Genomic DNA, 20582 nt, shown 5'->3' on the forward strand with positions numbered 1-20582 from the left:
CAAAATATCTTCTGAAAAATTTCTTGAAAGTTTTTCAAGTAGAGGAATACATTATTAACTCTATTTCATCTTACTGAAGATAACTGTATTTTGCCTCCGCTCCTTCCACCTCTTTGTGTCTACCAAAACACTAAAAACGTCATCATTGTAATAAAAAAACTCCAGGATGCTCTGAACTGCATTCTCAAGCAAACCAACATCTCATTTTCACATCCCAAGTACATCCTACTTATTCTAAAAAACCTAGGGAAAGCCTTGACTAGAATACAGCTCTAATAAAAGTGAACATCTCATCCTTACCCATGGCAGCTTGCCCTGGGAACTCAGGCTCAAATGTGGCACTCTGCAGCATGGACACTCCAGTGTACAGAGAACCCATAGGCCATTATGGGGTTTTAAATTTTCACTCACACTGTCCCCTCCCAAGAAAGAGGGCTGCCCATACCTGTATTTGTTCCAAAAGTTCTCTTGAAGACTGTTAATGCTTCTTCCTCCTCTGGAGAGCAGATTTCTCTACCAATACTTTTTTTCCTAGACCAAGAGTGTCAACAGGAACATCTTCTTTCCCACACTTTTACAAAATGATTTTATTGTACAATGTGCATAGGGAAATACTTAATTAGGCAGTTGATAATGAGAAAAAATGACCAGAGGTGTCTTTTTTAGCTGTTCCATCAGGGTCAACAGTGCAACAGAAGGTACCACTCTAGCAAAAAAATTGTCCTTGTATCATTTACAATACAGCTTTTTCAAAACATACAGGGGAAAGTACAATACAACTGTTGTCAAGTTTTCTGAACACTAACAAAGCCAGGAAGTACTTAATTAGTTCAACAAAGCTGTAGCTTATCACATTCTCTTTCAATACAACTGTGAGCACACCATGCAGAGTTTACAGTAAACCTCTTCTGAACAACATGCAATTAGAAGACCCATAAAATATAGTGAACAAAATATATTTCAAAGGAAAGACAGAACTTCTTCAGAAGCCATTGCTCCTTCAGCAAGATGTGCCTTAGTCAATCTGTTTCTTTAATTCACATGAAGGAGACAAATCAAGTTTGCTGGTTTCATTACCTGGTGATTGAACAAAGGTATTTATGCTCGAACACTCCTGCCAACACACGGTACACCTGCATGTCTGCAACAATTTAACATGGTTTAGTCACAGCAGGTAAAAGCCTTTCATGTTGCAGTGAATGGGCCCTTTGATACTCATCCACAGTCAAACACTGCAGAGCAGATCACTCTGCAACAGAAAACTGCTGTGAAAGTTTGGCTTGAACACAAGACTGTTCAAGAACTCGGTTCAAACAGGATATCATGACATGACAGATCAGAAGAAACAGCTTTCAATAAAGACAGACAGGGCATGCTGCTTACCTTGTGCAAGGTGATTTGTTCAGTAGCATTAGAAGGGACAACATCAGACAGAACCAACAACCCACACAACTGAATTTGTGTCAGTGCCTCCCATGACAAGAACAATCTCTTACATTTAGGCATCTGTCAGTCCTGTGAGGGGAAGTTGAGATATATCCAGGGAGCAATACTCAGTAAATAGGACCAACTTCTGTACATTTTGAATGTACAATCTGGTTGGCTTAAATTAGCTTTTGTCAGGTAGGAAAAAAATGAAAAAAAAAAAAAAAACAGTTTCTAAGTTAGAAGAGGGAAAAAATGCATTCTAGTACTCTCCAATTAAATTGGAATTCTGTATTCATCACTAAATTTTATTCTTTTAATGAGTCTTTAAACACGTAAGAAATGGGCAAGTCCTTTTTAGGACCTTTCAGCATTGTCCAGGCTTGGAAGTCAGCAGAGATTTTCCTGGAAGAAATTCAGTTTGCAAAACTATTTAAACAGTGACAGCAACAAAATGCTTAGTATTACTATAGCATTAACTACAGCAATCTACTGAAACAAATGTTTATAAAGTATTGACTCAAATAGCATAAAACATAATAGGTTCAGATTACTGCTGTCTTATTCAACATCTCATTTTCATGATAACAAGAATAAGCAGGTTCACCTACCTGCAGGTTAACAGGTTTGCCTACTATTTTAAATTGTACGTGTGAATTATGGTAAGGATTTATGTTCCTCATGCAGAATACAGAATGCTGACATTGGAAAAAAGAATCAATTGGCTACTGCAGCTTCTGTGTTCTAACCTTTAGTACCAACACTTGAAAGGCCAAGAAGACATCTCATAACAGGAATATGGCCAAAAGTCATCCTCACTTTGTGGCACTGAACCCAAGTTTGAGTTTCTGCACAGTGAAGCCACTCCTGAACACTCTCTGCAAGCACTCAGCTCAGCTCACCTGAGACTGACACCAGACACAGTATTCCAGGACAGCAGCTGGAACAAACAGGTTATTTTCCACCTTCCTTGCTCACATCATTTCTTTGAGAAGACTGGCAGAGATTCCGAGAAATTCTTTGAATAATTTGAAAATGTGGGGTTAAAGATGAATTTCAGTAGCTTTTCTTCAGAAGTATTATCAATAAAACAATAAATGCATGCCAGTTTGGGATCTGCTTTTGCTCACAAGACAACTGAATAGCTTCAAACTTTAGTTTTGTGTTTACCCTGATTACACTAAATCTTCTTGGTGACTTCAGTTCTCTGCAACTGCCCTTGAGTGCCTTTAAATAAGCAATTCCCTAAAACCAGACTTCAGTCTTACTGCTCCCACACAGAAGTGTGGGTTCACTTTTTAGTAGTTAAAAGTGTACAGTGAAGCCTTGGACATGTAGGTTTCATTAATGAACAATTTAAAGCATATTAAAAAAAATCCTTCCACTTTCTTCGAGTACCTCATTAAATGCAAACCCTTCCAGTGCAATATATATGCAGAATGCTGTACAAAGACAATGCTATCTGCAGTGTCAAATAACACACACTTACCCAGACCAAGTTTTTTCATTACTGATATTCTTTTAAAAAAAGTTGCACCAAAAGCTTTAATTGAATGATTAAAGTTTAATCTCTTACCAACTATGATTAAGTAGAGTCCTTATAACTGTAATCAGAGCACCTTTTTGCCATTATTGCCCAGCAGCTACAGCTTCGAGAGCCACACACAGTACGGAGAGAATTTTGTTGCACATTACACTTTAACCAAGAGCATCAAGCAGAACATCAAGCATAATGCATTTTTCATGTTTAGCCCAGTGAACAAGCCTTTTTTTCAAGACTGGGAAGTTAGCCTTTAACAACAGCAATCCAAGGCAAAAGGATTATAAGAAACATATCAGCATTTCCAACAGGCTTTAAAGCAATCTAATTAGGTAGCCACATGCTATGTTTTGTGAGACAACCAGCAACCTAATAACTGGATTGTCATCAGAAACAAAATGCTAACAGTGAAATAGTACATTTTCCTCCACCATCTGCATCCTATAAAATCCTGTCAGTATCTCATTGGGCTGATAGACTGTCTACTAAATAGCTTTAAAAGTATCTGCCCGATTTTAGGCATAGAACACAATGAGAGGCATTCAGGTTTAAGCACTACCTTCCAAAAGAAAAGGACTCAACACCTGTTATGCAGAATTTCAACTTCACAATGAAGTAAAATTTTGTGAAATATTTATGATGAAACAAAATAAGATTCATTGATAGAACACAAGATGTCAGTCATCCTCATTCAAAACTTGAGGAATATATTATCATAAAAGTTGTGTTTGTAGATTTGCTAAGTCAATTACAGGTAGCAGTTTACACCACTAAACCAGTTTCAGGAAAGTGAACTTAACACATTACCCACAATTTACACCCTAAGAATGTTAATTCCTTTGTTTTGAACCTTACCCACTACTACTTCCCTTTCACTTCCTTTCTCAACCATTCATCTTACTGACATCCAAAAAAAAAAAAACCTGCAAATAGACAAATGTTCAATTAACGTAATGATTTAACTTACTGTGCTACAGTACTGTGCTACAGTATTTTTTTTCCTTCTCCCAGCTTTCAAAGAACACTGTTTACAGTGTGAAAACCTACTTTCCCCTCAAGCACTCTATTTTAGGAGTGTTTTGTTCTTGTCCAAGTTATTTAAAACTATGTACTTGTTATCAATTCAGAGCAAAGCTCCCATTGATGCCCTTTCTAATACTGCTATAGTTACCATATACAGCCCAAATGCAGCACTGCTTTGTTTCATCTGCTAAATGATGTGTCAGTGTTTGAACAATCTATCCTTAAAGCAAGAGCTTCAGAGAAACAGCCGCTTAATAGTAAAAAAATAAGTAAAATAAGTGTAAAAAATAAAAACTATTTAAATACAGTATATTATTCAATACAGAAAAAAGTTCCTTTACTGTCTCATTTCTGAGAAAATATATCAGAGACAACAGAAAATACAGGGTTGATAGCAATTCAGAAAAAGAAAGACAATCCTTGATTATCAGCATCACATCCAGTCCTTACTTTATTCCCCAGGTCTTAGTAAAAGAATAAAAAGATTTTTCTCCCCTTCCCAGGAAATAGATTAGGTAGGCATGACATTTCCCCACTTCACCGTCGCATGCGGTAATAAGCTTTCCTTTTGTAGCATTTATGAATTCAAACAGTGCTGGGGTTAAGCCGGAGCAAAGCAATTTGGCATGCTTGCATCTGCTTTTATCAGGGAAAGGAAAAGCAATCCACGAGGTCTGGACTGACCTTAAAGCACAAGTATTTATTTGGAGATTCTAAGGGCTTACCAATTGTGTTTGGTAAGAGGGAGCTTCAATTCGATCACACTCCCGCCCAATGTCACCTTAATTCAGGCAATCACCTTCCAGTTCTTCTGCAGGGCCAATAAAGTAATTGGTATTCTGGTACTACGAATATTCTCTTTAAAAAGGACACATTAACTACACACTCCCATTCTACCATGTTTCTTTCTACAGGACATAGCAGGTTTCCAAAGTTAGGTGCTTCCAAATTCAGATAACTTACTTAAAAAAATTAAATCTATGCTGGTCAATGTAATTATATTTTCAAAGTCTATGTATATAACCCTCCGATGCCTCTGATATACAATGGTCCCAGAAAAATATTAAAGTCAATCATCTTACAAGTAAACAAATACTAGAGAAAATTATCTTAAAAATCTCGGACATATGAAAGAGCTGGTTTGGAAAAAATGCATTCAGGGAATACATTTCTTCCTCTAGGAACTCAAAACTCTTGTTTTATTTCAAGGCAACATTGCTCCAGCTCTTTCATGAAATCTGAGCAACTTTCAGTGTTTCCAACTCTCATGTCCACAATAAATTAAAAGAAATGCATTAGAAACAATTAGTGGGGAAAACATTTATTGCCTCCCAATGACAAAGATACTTGATCAAATTTAGACCCACTGCAATGCAAGCAGTAAAAAAATGTGAATACATAGTGTGCTCCTCTGCAAATGGAACTTTTCCATCTTTCCACCTAATAAATAGTACTGTTACCTCCAGATTGTGATGTGCCAGTGATTAAGGTTTTATTATTCTTTTTTTTTACTTTATTCACTCTTCCTCCATCTGGAAAATCTGAGACTATTTTAAAACTGACAGTACATAAAATTAATTCTCAATGACATGATAAGCAAGTCCCATATTTCATACACTCTAAGTACACCAGCATCCTATATTCAAATACAGAATGTGCAGATGTGGCACTTAGGGTCATGGTTTAGTGGCAGTGCTTCGCTAATGGTGGGACTCAATGATCTTAAAGGTCTTTCCAACCTAAATGATTCTAAATATACATTCCACATTATAAAAATGACCAACAAGAAAGAGAAATGTTGTAATTCTTATTTCCTCTGCTGATTACTTGAACTGATCATAGAATTACAGAAGGAGAGACCCTTCATTCCTTTCTTCTCTAAGTTCCATTCAGAGCTCCTGTTTTCTCTGTCTGGAGCCAGACTAATATCAGCTCAAACATGCTCAGAGAATCAGGAATTCAAGCCACATGTTTTCACAAAGAGATAAATTGATTCAGTTCACCAGGGCTGCTCAGGGCTCAAAAGCAAAGCAATCAGGCTCTCAACGAGCCACAGAGATCACCACGTGCAATTGCGTTACAGCCAAGGACAAGGTTCTGCAGTCCAGACGCTTCACTGCCATTTTCTGCTCACCCAGCCCCTGTGCTTAACATCCCACAACACACAAAGGACAGACCTAAACTGCCTCTTCAATCCGAAGAAAAGCTGCACAATTCTCTTAGTTTGACATCAAACCCAGACCAGTAGCCAATGCCAAGGGGCAAATCATAGCAGTTTGAGTTTAAGTCAGAGCTAAAAGGGTGAGACAGCAGCATCAGGACGGAGCTGGCTCGTGTTCACCAGTTCACAACAAAGGTTTGGTGAGTTTCTATCCACATGACTGGAGCATCTAAGAAATGTGCTCATTTGAGGGCAGAATTACTCACCACCTCCTCTCCAGAGAATTTTCTTCCTGCCAGGATTTCTCTAAGGAAAAGCAAGTCTGACAATGAATGTGGGTAACAGCACCTGACAGCAGCTGTGCAGATGTGCCACCTAAAGGATGCAGGTACTGCAAGGGATCGAAAGGACACATTCAGCTTGTTCCCAAATAAAGAGCAGGAGAAAGAACACTGGGTGTGTGCATGTGTGAGTATGAAATGGAAGCCAAATCTATCTAAATTAAAGATAATTATAAGAAGGCTATTTGGTTCAAGATCAGCTATGGCAGGCAACACCACAGTTACCACAATAACTTCAGGTAGAAAGAAGATTAGACAGGTACAAACAACTGTAAACCCACAGAGTGCTGCTGCCACATACAGACCTCCACTTTCTAGCTTCTCTTAAATGTTTTCCTTTGAAAACACTTTTATTTATTAGAAATATTTACTTGCTCCAATCTCTTTTTTCTTATATGTTTTTTTATGTATTAACAGCTCAACTGCCTATATATATTAAAAATTAATGTACCATGTCATAAAAGGCAAACATGATCAGGAAAAAAAGCAAATTCACACCACAGCATAGCACACATTTGCTTCTTCTGGGCTATACAAATCTGGTATTTAACTGGTATTTAAACAGTTGATCACAGTGATTTACAATTTATAACAACACAAAATCATATCAATTTAAATTTCACTGCATAATGTGACTATCTTGAATTTCTACATCTTTCTTTTATGTTGCAGGCTGCTTTAATTATCCTAGTTCAACTTTCTGAATGTGACAACAAAAAAAGGTGAAGTGAAAAATGAAAAGATGAAGTTGCTGAAACAAATATAAGCTCATGGGATACCTGAAACTCAGCAAAATAGCTTATTGATGAAAATGGGTCTTTGTCAGGCTTCCTGATATAACATCCAGTCTCTTTTTAGCAAAAAAGCCACCCTATTTCTACTTTAGCTATTAATCAAAGAGCAATTATGTTATACGTTTATGAGCAAGTACAGAATGCTGAATTATCTTAAAAGACTAAAGTTATTGTGCTATTATACACACAGATAACTATTATGCTCTACTACCTAAATTTTAGGTATTTATCCACTCAATACACAGTGAAAATCCACAAAGTTATGCAGCCTTATCTATCTTTATTTCCTGCTTTCCACAGAAATCCTTGATGCGCACTACTACATAAGCAAGCCTCATGCAAATTCAGAAGAACCATTAAAAAGTCACTTTCAATTTTCTTGGTTTTCCCACCTGGCATTATTAATCAAGGGAGCAGACGCAGGACCACTACACTTATTTTTAAATACACTGGCATTAATCTTTGCAAACATCACTACACCAGCACAACTTAACCACTGTGAACAAAGCAGAAGTCAGCACTTATTCTCTAAGATTTGGAGACTCTCAGCATATCAACTTCCAGATATCAACTTTCTTTACATTTTCCCTTTATCACTCACCCTTTTTTTCTGACAGTGAAGCCAGGTGGCTAAAGAAGTTGTCCTGTCAGCTTTATCTTCAATCTCTGCATGCAGATCTGTGAATTTAACACAAAGGGTGTAAGGCGATGCTTGTCACTGCAATGTAAGAAATACACTTACCTTTAGAGTATCCTCTTTCTGTAATTTGAGACTACAAAGGGATAATAAATACATGTTTGGCCTATACATTAATAATCATATTTATTTGGTACAGCTACTACTGTAGGGTAAAAGTCTGTACAAACAGATGTTGCTTCCCTCTACTGCTTTAATGACCCCACTGTTTGGTCACTAACACTGAACTCATCCAGCAGTCCTGTACATGGACAGGGGAGCCAAGGCTGAGGCAATTTTGGCCAACGCCAATTTGTCACAGAAATTAAAAGGGACTGCCCTGAATGCCAGCAAGACAACTCAACACAGACAAAAGATCAACTTGTACAACCCCAAGTTTAATGTGGAAGATGATTAACAAACAGGTAGAACTAACTACCAAAGGAAGTGGGCACTGAACCCTGTCAGTCTCTCCAAATGAAGAGAAGCTTCCCAGCAGATCCACTTCAGCCGAGCCTTACCAGCCTCCATCGAGGGAAATGAGAGACATTTACATTCCCCATGCAGGAGTTCAAAGGGAGAACTTCAGTGATCTCTTCTGATCTGTACAACTATGAATCTCTACCTCATAACCCTAGGTACAATTTTTATCTAAGTTTAGCACAAAAAGAAACACAAATTTCTGCAAAACCAAAATTGTTTGAGTCTTTCCTTCAGTTTTCCTGGAAAAATTGGAGAATTACTTCTTGTCTGCACTTTGTTGCTGCTGCCAAAAAAACTCCCACTTTCACCCTCTTCCCTCCTTTAATTTCAGAACTGCACCTAAATGATAATGATTCTTCAAATTATTTAGACTAGCAAGAGCTGGCTACATAAGGAGTAAGATACCCATTCACACAAAAACAGGTCAAGTGAAGGAACAAAGCTGCAGATCTTTTAGCTAGGAACTTCAGAGTTAGGAAATGCCACCACAGATTTCTGGTGCTTTTGTCTTCACCACTGCTGAAAATATTTTAGAGATTTTAAGTGTGCCTATATACATTATATATGCATGGTTTTATACATTATATATGCAAGTTATTCCCTCAGAAATCCCTCACTCTTGTCCATAGAAAATCTGAGTCAGAGTTCTTACTGGGAAAAGAAAAACAATATACAAAATATATTTTAGCCTTTATATGTTACAGGTTTTGTGACAGAAGCAGCAGTTTTCTGCTGTTTAAAATGTTCTTGTTAACTTACATTTCTTACATTTTACTTCTAAGCTTGTTTTGGATATTCTTCATCTGTGACATTGCCAATGATTTATTCTGGTCAGAAATCATAGGATTTATTTCTGTTGAACAAACCAATGAGCTTTCTGAATGAATTATCATCAACTTCTTTTTTTTTTTTTTTTTTTTTTTTTTTAAGGAGACCAAGAACTATTGGTTTTCCCAACTAACTGCACTCTGGAAAGTTCACTGCACACTCATTCTGGTTCTGTGTCATGCTCTCAATGATTATTTAGTGTGTCCGTGCTGTCTATAATGACCAGATTAACAGAATTCAGCTGAACATCTTTATCTAATTTTTCAAGCCTAGAACATTATGTCCCATTTCATTTTCATGAGACTTTTTTCAAACTTTTGCAAAGCAGGTCTTGGGTACAAACGTGATGTTTTTGTTTTTCCCTTTCCATTGCTCTCTAAGGCACCCCCAGAGCTCATCAGATAGAATGAAATCAGTCGTTGCTGAGCTTTACAACAGTCATATTGATTGGTATCTCCCAAAGGCACATTGTCATCATTTTACCACTGATGGGGTTATGGGCAGACACACACTTTGACATTCCCCTTAGATGTGATAAATGCAATCCTCATTTTCTCAGATCTTGTGCAATTCACCACAAATCCATCGATCACAGAACAACCCTTTCTATTCCACTGAAGCTGCAAAATCCAAAGGTATAAATATCTTCCTAATTCATACATTCACACTACACATTCCATAGTCCTATTTTCCATTGGACTGGGGTGATTCAGCTCATCATTTCCACGATGAAAATTCCAACTGGTGTGTTCCTTTTGAATAATGTTGTACAGCATCCCTCTGAATAAAACATTATTAACAGGTTTCTCCCCAGCTATAATCTATCTCATTTTTGAATAACAGAAGGCATTCCTGACATGCGTTACTTGTGAATCATTTTGTTTGTGGACTGCCACAATCATTATTATTATTATTATAACAAACAGAAACCACTTAGTAGTTGTTACTGGCTGAAGTTTTATTTGGAAATTTTACTCTAGTAAAAATATTTTTAAAACTGGACATAACAGGCTAGAAGAATTTCTTCTTATGCTTAACATAGGAAAAAAGACTAATCAGCATTTACTAAGAATTATGGTTTGGGCACCTTTTGCCAATATTCTCAGAACAAGTAAAATTTGGTCATTTCAACAATAAAGCAGCCAAGTCAGTCATATATGAACTTCAAAGAAACCAGCACAAACTCAGTGCCCTAACATTGCTCCTATCACAGAACTACAAAGAATGTAGAGATTATGGCAAGATTTGGCCTAAGGTACAAAATTCTAGATGCACTATTTTGGGAAAATGTAATAAAATCTCGATAAAGGTTTGAACACTTTAAATGCTAAGTAAGTGCTTGTGATGAAAAAAAAGATGCCTGTCACTGCCCTACCAAATTATAAAACTGTTCTTAGTTTTGGGTCTTAAATATACAATTAAAAGCTTCCATCTCTCATTTCAGATAAGGAAACTGTAATTCTTCTTTGGAAATTAACTTTCCTTCGAGTTCCTGTACATGCTTTTTTTAATTATTATTTTTGAACCACATGTCATTTAATTATTAAATGTGGCTTACATTTGCATCTCTGGAAATAGTTTTTTTAATTCTCTCTTCTTCTACCATTTCATTTCATGTGAGTGGGGTGTGAGCAGGTTGCTGACTATGCTGATAGGCAGGCAGCAGGGAGAAGTCCTCGCTCCACATTTCATTCAGATAACAGAAAGCTGCAAGCTGCTCAGTGTGACAGATGAGCTCTGTGAGCTAAAGCAACTTGTTCCGCCTGTCAGGCTGCAAGAGCCTACAGCAGCGAGATACAATTGTGATGACACCGCCATCGCCAAACTGGGTCAAACATACGGTCACTTTAAAACAGAGTGTCACCCCTTCTTTCTACTTGAGGAATTTGATTCAGTGACACTAAAAGCTGTTAGATACCATTAGCTTTATATCCAAGTTCAACATGAAACTGTTTCTCTGACAGTATTTGAAGGATCCTCTTTGCCATTAAAGTTCGTAGGAATCACAAACTGTCAAATAATGTCGCTATTGCCCAGAGCGAGCGGGTGCTTTATGAGCACAACGCTCTCCATGTTGCACCAGGGGAGTGGGGCCTTTGGAGTTATAGCACCATTAGGGCCTTTGTGGATTAAATGCATTAAAATCATCACAAATTCCAAAGAAAATTATACAGATATGTTTTCTTTAATTGCAGGAATAAAAATGAAAGATGCCTAAACTCATGCCTTGCATCTATTATTTTGATTTTTAGATCACCACCTCATAGAAAAATTAACTTTTTATTTTTAGTGAAATAAAAGAATAATTAAATTAATGATAGTAAAAAAAAATGTAAAGATAAATGAAAAGTAATATTTAATAAATTGTTCAAATTGTTGCCCTCAGTCTTAGAAGATTTACTCACACCATACTGTGATGCTGGAATATCCCATGCTATTTTACAAGCATGTACTGTTCAAAGATTAAATAACTGTGGTACACAGGTCACACCACATGCTGGTTCTAGATAAGATTTGGAAAAGCAGATAATGAGATGAAGACAGTTCTGGTCATACTCTGATATTTGATGATCAAAATCTTGTATGTATTAAATGATGTGTAAAGCCATCTTTTTTAACAGAATTACAGTATGTATATGTTTCAGCACGGATACATTTAGTCCAAAAGTACTAGAAATGTAGACGGAAACAGTAAAGGTCTGAGACATCCAAAAGTAATTTCCTTCTCAATATTTACCAATTTGTGTTGACAGTCTGAGTCAAGTTCAAATCATGGACTCAGGCCAAGTAAAAATTCCCAGCCTGTTAGACTCCACAGTTTAATTTAGGTATTTCAATACAGCATAATGAAGACATTTTAAATATTTCAGGTTTTGATGTATCTATTTGTCTGGTTTATGTTACATACTTGCCTTTCTAGTTCAACGCGAAAATTTTCAGGAAAAATATTTTCAAGAAAAACTTCTCATGAAGCCATATCATTAAGATGATTCATATTTTTGTGCAGTAAAAACTTATATAATTCTTAAAAATGATTGCTTTGATTTCTAAATGTCTTTGATCTCCTTCATTAATATTCATTAGACTTCTGATGTTGGACTAATGAGAATCTTACACATTTATGAGAAGTTACTTAAACAATGCTATCAAATTTTTTTCTGACTTATGTTTTACATCAACACTGACAATACTTAATTCTTTGTATTCTCCAGTTTTTCCTTCAAACTTCCTGAAGACATGGTACACATTCTCCAAAACAAAAGGGAACTTAACAAATGCATAACTAATTCAGCCAATTTTGAGCATGGAACCCTAAGCAGATAACAAGAGAAACACATGATATATATGGACAGAATGAATAATGCTCAAAGGAAGAATCCAGCCACAACTTTTCAGCCTCAGGAGTTTACAGGCACAAAAGCAGCAGTGCTGTCGCCAGAAGACAAGAGCAGCCACTGATATTTGCCATCCCAGGTGCACACACAACTGCAGGAACAGCGAGGCACTTGTGTGCTTTGCATTTCAGAAAACATCAGCTGTGCTCAGATTGAGTTTCCACTGTTTGCAGTGCATATCCACAGGAATCTGAAAGGAAGAGTCCCAGAATGCTCCCAGAATCACCTGCATTGCACACACAGAATAAATGAGAAGCACCCAAGGGAACCAAAGCAATCCAGCACAACATGGCAGCAAACAGATTCAATACAATATATCAAAATTAATACATACATATATATATTTTTATATATATATATATACATTCAGATAAAGCTACACCAGTTTGAAACCATCCATCAGAGAATTCTACCTAGGAAGTAACTCCTACACTGCAAGAGAAATAGCCGTTATAAGCTTCCTAATGACAATAAAATAAAATAAATGTGCAAACACAGCAAAGCACTTGATTGTGCCCACAGTAGCACAGTCACACCATTCACCAAATTTCCAAACACAGAAAGCCACTGCTCTGCTCTCAGTATCCAATAATAACAAAAAAATTCAAGGATAGAGTATTCCTAATTCTAGGATTCCAAATTTATCTCACAGGATGCTTAGTATCTAATACCTCAGAATCTACTACCAACCCCAAACTTTTCAAAAGAGTTTATTTTTTATATAAAAGATCTCCACTGTTTTAAAAACAGATGTTTTATTACATGTAAGTATATGAAAATGAATGTGATTCTATATCGCAACACAGTTCTGGAAGAAAATAATAAAGTAATTTTAGAAGCTCTAAGTAGCATCCAAGGTATTAATATAAGCCAGAATCCTGATTATGTACAACACCAGCCCTTACATATCACTCCCAAAGTTAAGTGTTATTAATCTTCCTCTAAAGAACACTGTTTCCACCATTTCTTCCTTTCTGCTCTCTGTTTCCCTGCATTCAGACCCTGACACTCAGTCAGCACCCTCAGCTCTCCCCTCTCTCAGATGTGCCATCACAGCACCCATCACACTGGGATGTTGCCCCACCTAAGCAAGTCTTCTAAAAACCAGCCATGCATCAGAATTACCGTGACATGAAAAGTGTTAATATCACAATACTAGAATGCAATTTTTTCCCCTGACACCTGAGAAAGTGAAAAACAGGACAACATATTATTTAACAGAAATTTTTCCAAGTAAGTCAAGTATACACAATACTTGGAATTTTGGGGTTTTTTGTTATAAAATGTATTCTAAGTTCTAATTCAAATACCCTAAAATTCCCAATTTTATTTTTTTTAATTTTTTCTTAAATTACACTGTCAAGGCCTAACAGCTACAGCTTCAGCTGCAGCACTGGGAAGGCCACATATCACAACAGATATAAAACACTGAAGTTAATTAATGGAGTAGGATTCAAACAGCAAAAGGAAAAGCTGACACAGAAATCTTTCTCATTGAAAACACTTAAGTAAAGAAAAATGAGAGTGCCTGCTACCAAAAATAATGAATCAGTGGAGGGAAGCTTACAAATTATACTAATTAGTAAGAAGCAGGCAAGAAAAATAAGAGCCTCAAAGCAGGAGCAGCATCTTGGCAAAACCCCCACAAGCAAAGGCACCAGTTGAGGCCCCACCATCTTCTGTTCCAATGTCTGCCCTATGAAATTAGAGCCAACCAGCCTGGGCAAATGGCTGACTTGCTAAAGCAATTTTTTAAACTTTTTTTTTTCATAAACTAAAAAGAAAACAGTGTGTTGCTACTGATGGCCAAGCCTGGTTACATCCACACAGACTGAAGGAACTGCAGGTTGAATACCCACTGAACCAATCTTTGGCAAGGTAGACAAGTGCTCAGCTCACAACAACATCTGTTACTTCTGAGAGCACCACAACTGCCCACGAGACAGAACTGCCCACATGAGATGTATATTCTTCTACACATAAAAAGACTCAAAACAATTTCCTTAACCTCTCATATAACTGCACAATTTGTCCATCCTTCCAGTAAAATGTGCATTAAAACACAGAACGTTGTGAAGTTTTAGTACTGTGTTTGTTCAATCAGCATGTTCTGCCTCATTCAGATTTCACCTCCTTAAGTCAGAAAAGAAAATGTCAGAATGCTCTTGACAGGAAAATCTGATTTGGTTAAACAGCTCAAGACTTTTCAAGTGAATGTAAACTTTGAAAAATATACTCATTTTTAGTGAAAATCATTATTATTGTTTTGAAAATTTCTTCATTCCTACAAGTATCATTCTTTTTTTTTTTTTTTTTGTGCCAAACAACCCTAAATATTTCAACCATTTTAGAGACAGAACTGGAATGCAAGGGGGTTTATATAACAGCATTTTTTAGGACAATTATTAGGCTCTTGCAATGCAGTTCCTTTTGTATTTAATAGAAGCCCAATTCCTTACTAATTGTCACTGTTTCTGTGACTGAAAACTGCAATTAGTTACACTTCACAAGACACACACGAATCCTTTTGTGGTTATACTATTCAGCCTGAACATTAATAGCAGGAGTCTTATAAATTCTACAGGAATTGCATCACCATGCCTATTTTATTAAACCATTTGTGGCAAGAGACAGTTAAAGGCTGTGTATCCTTTAAATATATTATTCTAGTTGATAAAACAGTCTATCAGATGAATTAAAGAAGCCAAGAAACCAAAAGCAAGTAAGACTACTATTTAATTTGTACAAAGAGTACTTAATTTTTAAGGTCAAACAGTACTTAATTTTTAAGATCACATAAAATACTAAAAAAATAAAATGCATTACTGATACTGTCTTATTTTCAAATAGACTTCATAGTTACAAACAAGTTTCACAAGAAAAATAAAACTGACAGCAGAACAAAACCAACACAGGAAAACAATTTTCATCAGTTCAAATGAAACTAACCAGGGCTACCAGCAGTAAAAAATCCAACTTATTTTAAATTCCAAAATGAATCTCCTCTCCTGACCTTTATAGAGCTCAAGATGCATACGTACACAGAATAAACAAAATAATTTGAAAGCAAATTCACTGAGTGTGCCTGACCTTTGAAACAGCACAGATAATTTTAATCAGATTTGCACAATGTTAGTCTGTCTCAGGTTCCTTGTAGTAACACAAAGATGACAAAACTACTTAGGGAAAGAAAAAGACAACATTTTACCAAAATAAAACCATCTTTAAATATTTTTTTAAATGTCCCTAAGAGTCTCAGATTCAGAAAATATTTCTCTGAAATTCTATTCCCTCAATATCAGGCTAAGTTGCAGAACTCAGCTCTAGACAGAAAAGCCCTTTCTGCCAGTTATGCACATTTCTTCTCAGTTAAGATGAAGACTTGACATCAAACGGGAAAAAAAAGTAATTTACACAAATATTTTAAAAATCAGGTTTCGTAGGAGTGGCCTGTAGTTACCTCCTTGATCATCTAGCATGCAATGGCTGCTTAAAGGATCTCAGTTACATTGATTATCTAGGATTTTTCAGAGCTAATAACTAAAAAATATCAAGATCTGCAGCATAAACCTGACAAGCAGTGCTGACTAGTAAAAAACCTCTAGTTACAAAGAGCAGAAGTTCTCAGAAATACACACAAATGAGCCTTAGCTGAAGTAGCTGGCAGCACCTTCCTTTTTGGAAGGACAGATGTTACACCAGGAGTTAAAGCTTATATTTTATAGAAGCCCCAAAGCAGGTCACTGCAAGTGCTTTTATTACTTGTGCCTGATGAAATGAGAATTATTAGCATGGGGAGCCAAAAGCCCTGTTTAGGTTCACAATGTTCAACCTCCATCAAATCAGAACTTCCCTGCCAACAGCAACAAGAGGATTCTGCCCAAGCTGGAAGAGACAGCATGAGAGTAAAATGCAACTAAACAAAGACACTTTAAAAGCTGAAGTTTGGCATTGGTACTTTTGAGAAAAAGCAACAGGGAGCAGGACAGAGATCTTCATTAATTATTTGCCCAGCTGGGGGATGCAATATGACAACATAACTTTGTCAAATAATGCACTTTATCTAACACCACCAGTCCAAATTACTCCTGGCCTAGCTGCTTTTTAAGCTTCACTTCTTAGCATTTACAAGGAGATGCTCAGTTTAATAGACCACTCAGAAGAGCTGGAAAGGAAATGTAAAGTTAATACTATTAACTACATGAATTTATAAGTATTCATGGCTCACAAATGAATTTTCTATATTGGCTGTTTCCTTGTAGGATCTGTACTACTCTTGTAATTCTTATGAGCAGCAAAATGAGTCAAATGTGTTTTTAAGGAATTTGTTCCCTTTATCCACACTCAGACCATTGTGAGCAAACCTGGTACTATTTCCTGTGGCCTCTGAGACAGTAAGCAAGAGAACAGCGTTCTGAAAACCAGCTTTGCTGAGAGCTAACACATGTTGAGGTGGGATCACGAACAACACAGCTTTCCAGAACAGCATTCCTCCATTGGTGTGTCACTGATTCATTCTCTGAAACTGCTGCAGGCCAGCCAACCCTTTCAGATTATGGCAACAACCACATTTCTCTTCTGCCACCCTCTTCTGGTCTTCTTCTCTCTCCTTTGCTCACAGAGAATTTTACAGCTTGTCTGCAACAGCTATCTGATATCCTCATCTTTTCTGACTAAGGAGTTTAATTTATTCAGCTTATCAGGGAGCTGAGAAGGGAGCTGATCACTGTGTACAGACACTTGCACAGTCTGTCAGTGTGAAGCATTCTGACCTTGCAAACAGAGTTACAGAGGCCCTGGCACCTGGAAATAAATCACACTGAGTGCAGTGGGTGGTTCCTTACAATATCGGCAACTATTATTGATAACTGCATCATCCAGTCTCAATACACAGAGAACCTGTTACAACATGTTACAATAACTATAAAACATTTAAGCAATAATGTAGAATGATTCTATCCTTTCTAATGCTGCCTTCGTATTGCTATTTTCAATATACAACAAATGCTCACACATAACCAAAAAGTAACATTACACTAGAAAAAGAAAGGAAAAGCAACTGCCAAATGGACTAGAACTTTTGGGTTCATATTTTCCTTTCAAATTTTTAAGCAATTTTCTACATCTTTAGACAAACAAACACCTTTAAAAAAAACTTGTTTTCCTCAGAAAGTAATTTTTGTTTATTTGACTACTCCTATCAAAATACCTACACTAAAATGAACTCTTTTGTCTAACCTTCGAGTACCTCAAATTATATCCTGAGTGAATTCTTTGCACTGTTTAGCTTCAATATCCAACCACCTCTTTCCTGATTCAAATGCTCTCATAGAACTTCAAACACTAATCCTGATTTTTATTACAAAGTTGCAGACAAACAGCAATTCCCAGCCCACAACTATTTATTATCCCCCACTGAGCAGTCCTACTGCTACAGTGGGGGTGCCAAGAATACTCTCTGTATTCTCCCTTTTCCAATTCAGTCCTTAGTAGGACAACCCATGATAGCTACACTTATAAAAAAATTCTTATATTTATAATATAAATACATTTAATAATATAAATATTTAAAAACTACAGTTTTTAATAGGAAAATAACCTGTCTTACACCAGTCTATGATGACAGCTGAACACCTTAGTTGACAATAGTTTGCAGCACCACACAAACAGGCACAGCAGGTTGACAATCACCACTTCCCCAAACAATAATATCACTGCAGTTTAAATCCAACTCCTACAAAGGCTTGCAGAGCAATGGAAGCTGAATTCTTGGGTCCTAAAATTTTCTAGAAAAATATTAGATAGACCATTAGGTCTTCATTTGAGCTCTGTTTGTCTGCATTTTGTTTTTCTGATGATTATGTGAACCTAACCATATTTTTAAACAAGACTACACATTTTATTCAGCAAAACATCTGCCTAATCAAAAATAAGACTTAAGAGACTCATAAACCCCAGATTTAGGCAAGCTCCCTTCTGACCTTCCCCCCTCTCTTTCTAATATTGAATGTTTTAAAAACAAATATCACCTGAAAATTTCTCTGCAATGAACCCAAATTCTGCTCTTCTGAAATAGGATTCATCACAACTATATAATTCTTAAATATTTAATAACACAACATGCACTAAAAAGAGACTGAAAGCCTGAAATCATTAGATGTCACATCACAAGAAATAAAAAGGAGACACAGATTTCTCTGCAAGTGCAATTTCAAAGTCCTTTCACAGAGGGATCTAAAGACTGCCAGCTAGGTTGCTCTGCTGCTGTATATTAAACAAGCAAGTAATGAAGCTATTGGTTTTGATTCATAAAAATACCAAAAAGATCATGGATAAAGTATACAAAGTTAATGATTTTTCCTTTTTTTTCTCTTTTTGAAAGGGAAGTATCAGGAAGGCAGCAAAAGTCAGGTAAAGCATCAAAACAGGCAAAGTAGTGACAACAGAAAACAACAAAACCAAGCACCTTTTTATTTTAGTGACCATCTAGAAAAACATCACTGCATTAATGCTACCTAAAAGCTATTTCAAAATCCAAAGTCCCTATGAAACACTTTACTTCCTACAAGCTTAAGGAATCATTATTTTGTTTTCACTAACAGAACACTGATGTTCATTCCTAATGCCAGCTAAATGCAAATTTGAGCCTCATGTGTTACCTACTGCTTTCTAACAGGCCTTCATTATCTCTCAGTTCTCAGTTAAGACTCATGCACAAATCCAGCACAACAGTTTAGAAGGTACTTAATTTTCAGTATTTGCATAATAACACTGAACAGGATAAATAATATGCATACTTAGTGCCAAGCATCAGCACTACGCCAATTTAAAGCCTTATTCTTTAACATTTCAGAAATAACTTGGAAAGCAAATTAAATGACATATATAAAGTATTCCAACAAGTCAGTCTGCAATGACTTCTGAACAAAACACCTGCCAAGGCTAATACCTACCAGACACATCAGATTTTTAGTGACTTAAGACCTTGCTAAATCTCAGCAAATATTAATGCTAAAAACCCTCCATATTCAGAAGAATTGATACAAATGATTTTGGCTCCTCATGCAGTAAGACAGTGCATTATTTTGATAAAGTAAAAGCTATCACTGCAGTGCCAATATAGAAATTCTGTACTTTGAAGTAGCTACAAATGAGAAGCAGAAAAATGCAGCTGTTGTTATGTGTTACAATGCAAATCTGATGAGCTACACTGGGAATATTCAGTATTGCAGTGCAAATTGATGAGAGGAGAGGCACATAGCCTGAATAAAATAAAAAGGTTTATTTAAATCTCACAATTAGGACATTTTCTTTAGTATTGTCCAAAAGATTAAAACCAGCTTTTTTTCCCAAGACCTCTTTACAATTTTTCAAATTTGCCACTAGAATAGCCATGCCACTTTAAGGAAGAGTAGGTCTATCAATTTGAAAAGTTCTATCCTCTAACAATCCTCAGGGACCTATGCAAACACCTGCTCCCCTCTGCAGGTATCCTCAGCCCTCCCACCCTGACACATCCCCCTCAGGAATTACAGTCCTAGGAACCTCCACTCTGGAGCCTTTCACAGCTTGGGATTCCCCCTCACAGTCCAAGCACTGGAGGAGGAGAGCTCTTTCAACAATTTTCCAGTCTGTTCCATGTAGGAATACAGTTAGCAGACTCTCTTGGAATTTAAGGGAAGGGAGGAGGAACTAGTCTTAATTTAAGAGCTTCTGCAGAAACCCTTTCAGGAGCTGAGTCACAGAGAGCACAAGTGAAATTTAATTGCAGAGTCCCCAGTGACACTGCAGGGACACTGAGGCCACTGGGTTAGGCACAATCAGGGCCAGATCCAACCCTTTCCAACAGGAATCATATTCACCTAATGCAAGTTCCCTTTTTACCAGTAAAGCTTTTTAAATGCTGATGATGAAGC

At 36.6% G+C, this 20582-nt stretch overlaps 1 protein-coding gene across 5 annotated transcripts in view; it reads right to left on the reverse strand.

The window, feature by feature from the left end:
• Nucleotides 1–20582, reverse strand: part of FHIT (fragile histidine triad diadenosine triphosphatase) — a 521930-nt gene that overhangs the window by 497756 nt on the left and 3592 nt on the right. For 3 of the 5 annotated variants that reach the window (XM_054640235.2, XM_077184623.1, XM_077184626.1), the window contains exon 2: nt 7886–7962. The exons of 1 other annotated variant lie outside the window; for it this stretch is intronic. The gene's annotated coding sequence lies outside the window, so the exon portion shown is untranslated. Of the gene's footprint in view, nt 1–6415; nt 6541–7885; nt 7963–20582 lie in introns of all 5 variants that reach the window. One more of the 5 variants, XM_077184622.1, reaches the window with a different exon arrangement.

Source organism: Agelaius phoeniceus, chromosome 11 (assembly GCF_051311805.1).
Source record: "Agelaius phoeniceus isolate bAgePho1 chromosome 11, bAgePho1.hap1, whole genome shotgun sequence".
NCBI lineage: Eukaryota > Metazoa > Chordata > Aves > Passeriformes > Icteridae > Agelaius > Agelaius phoeniceus.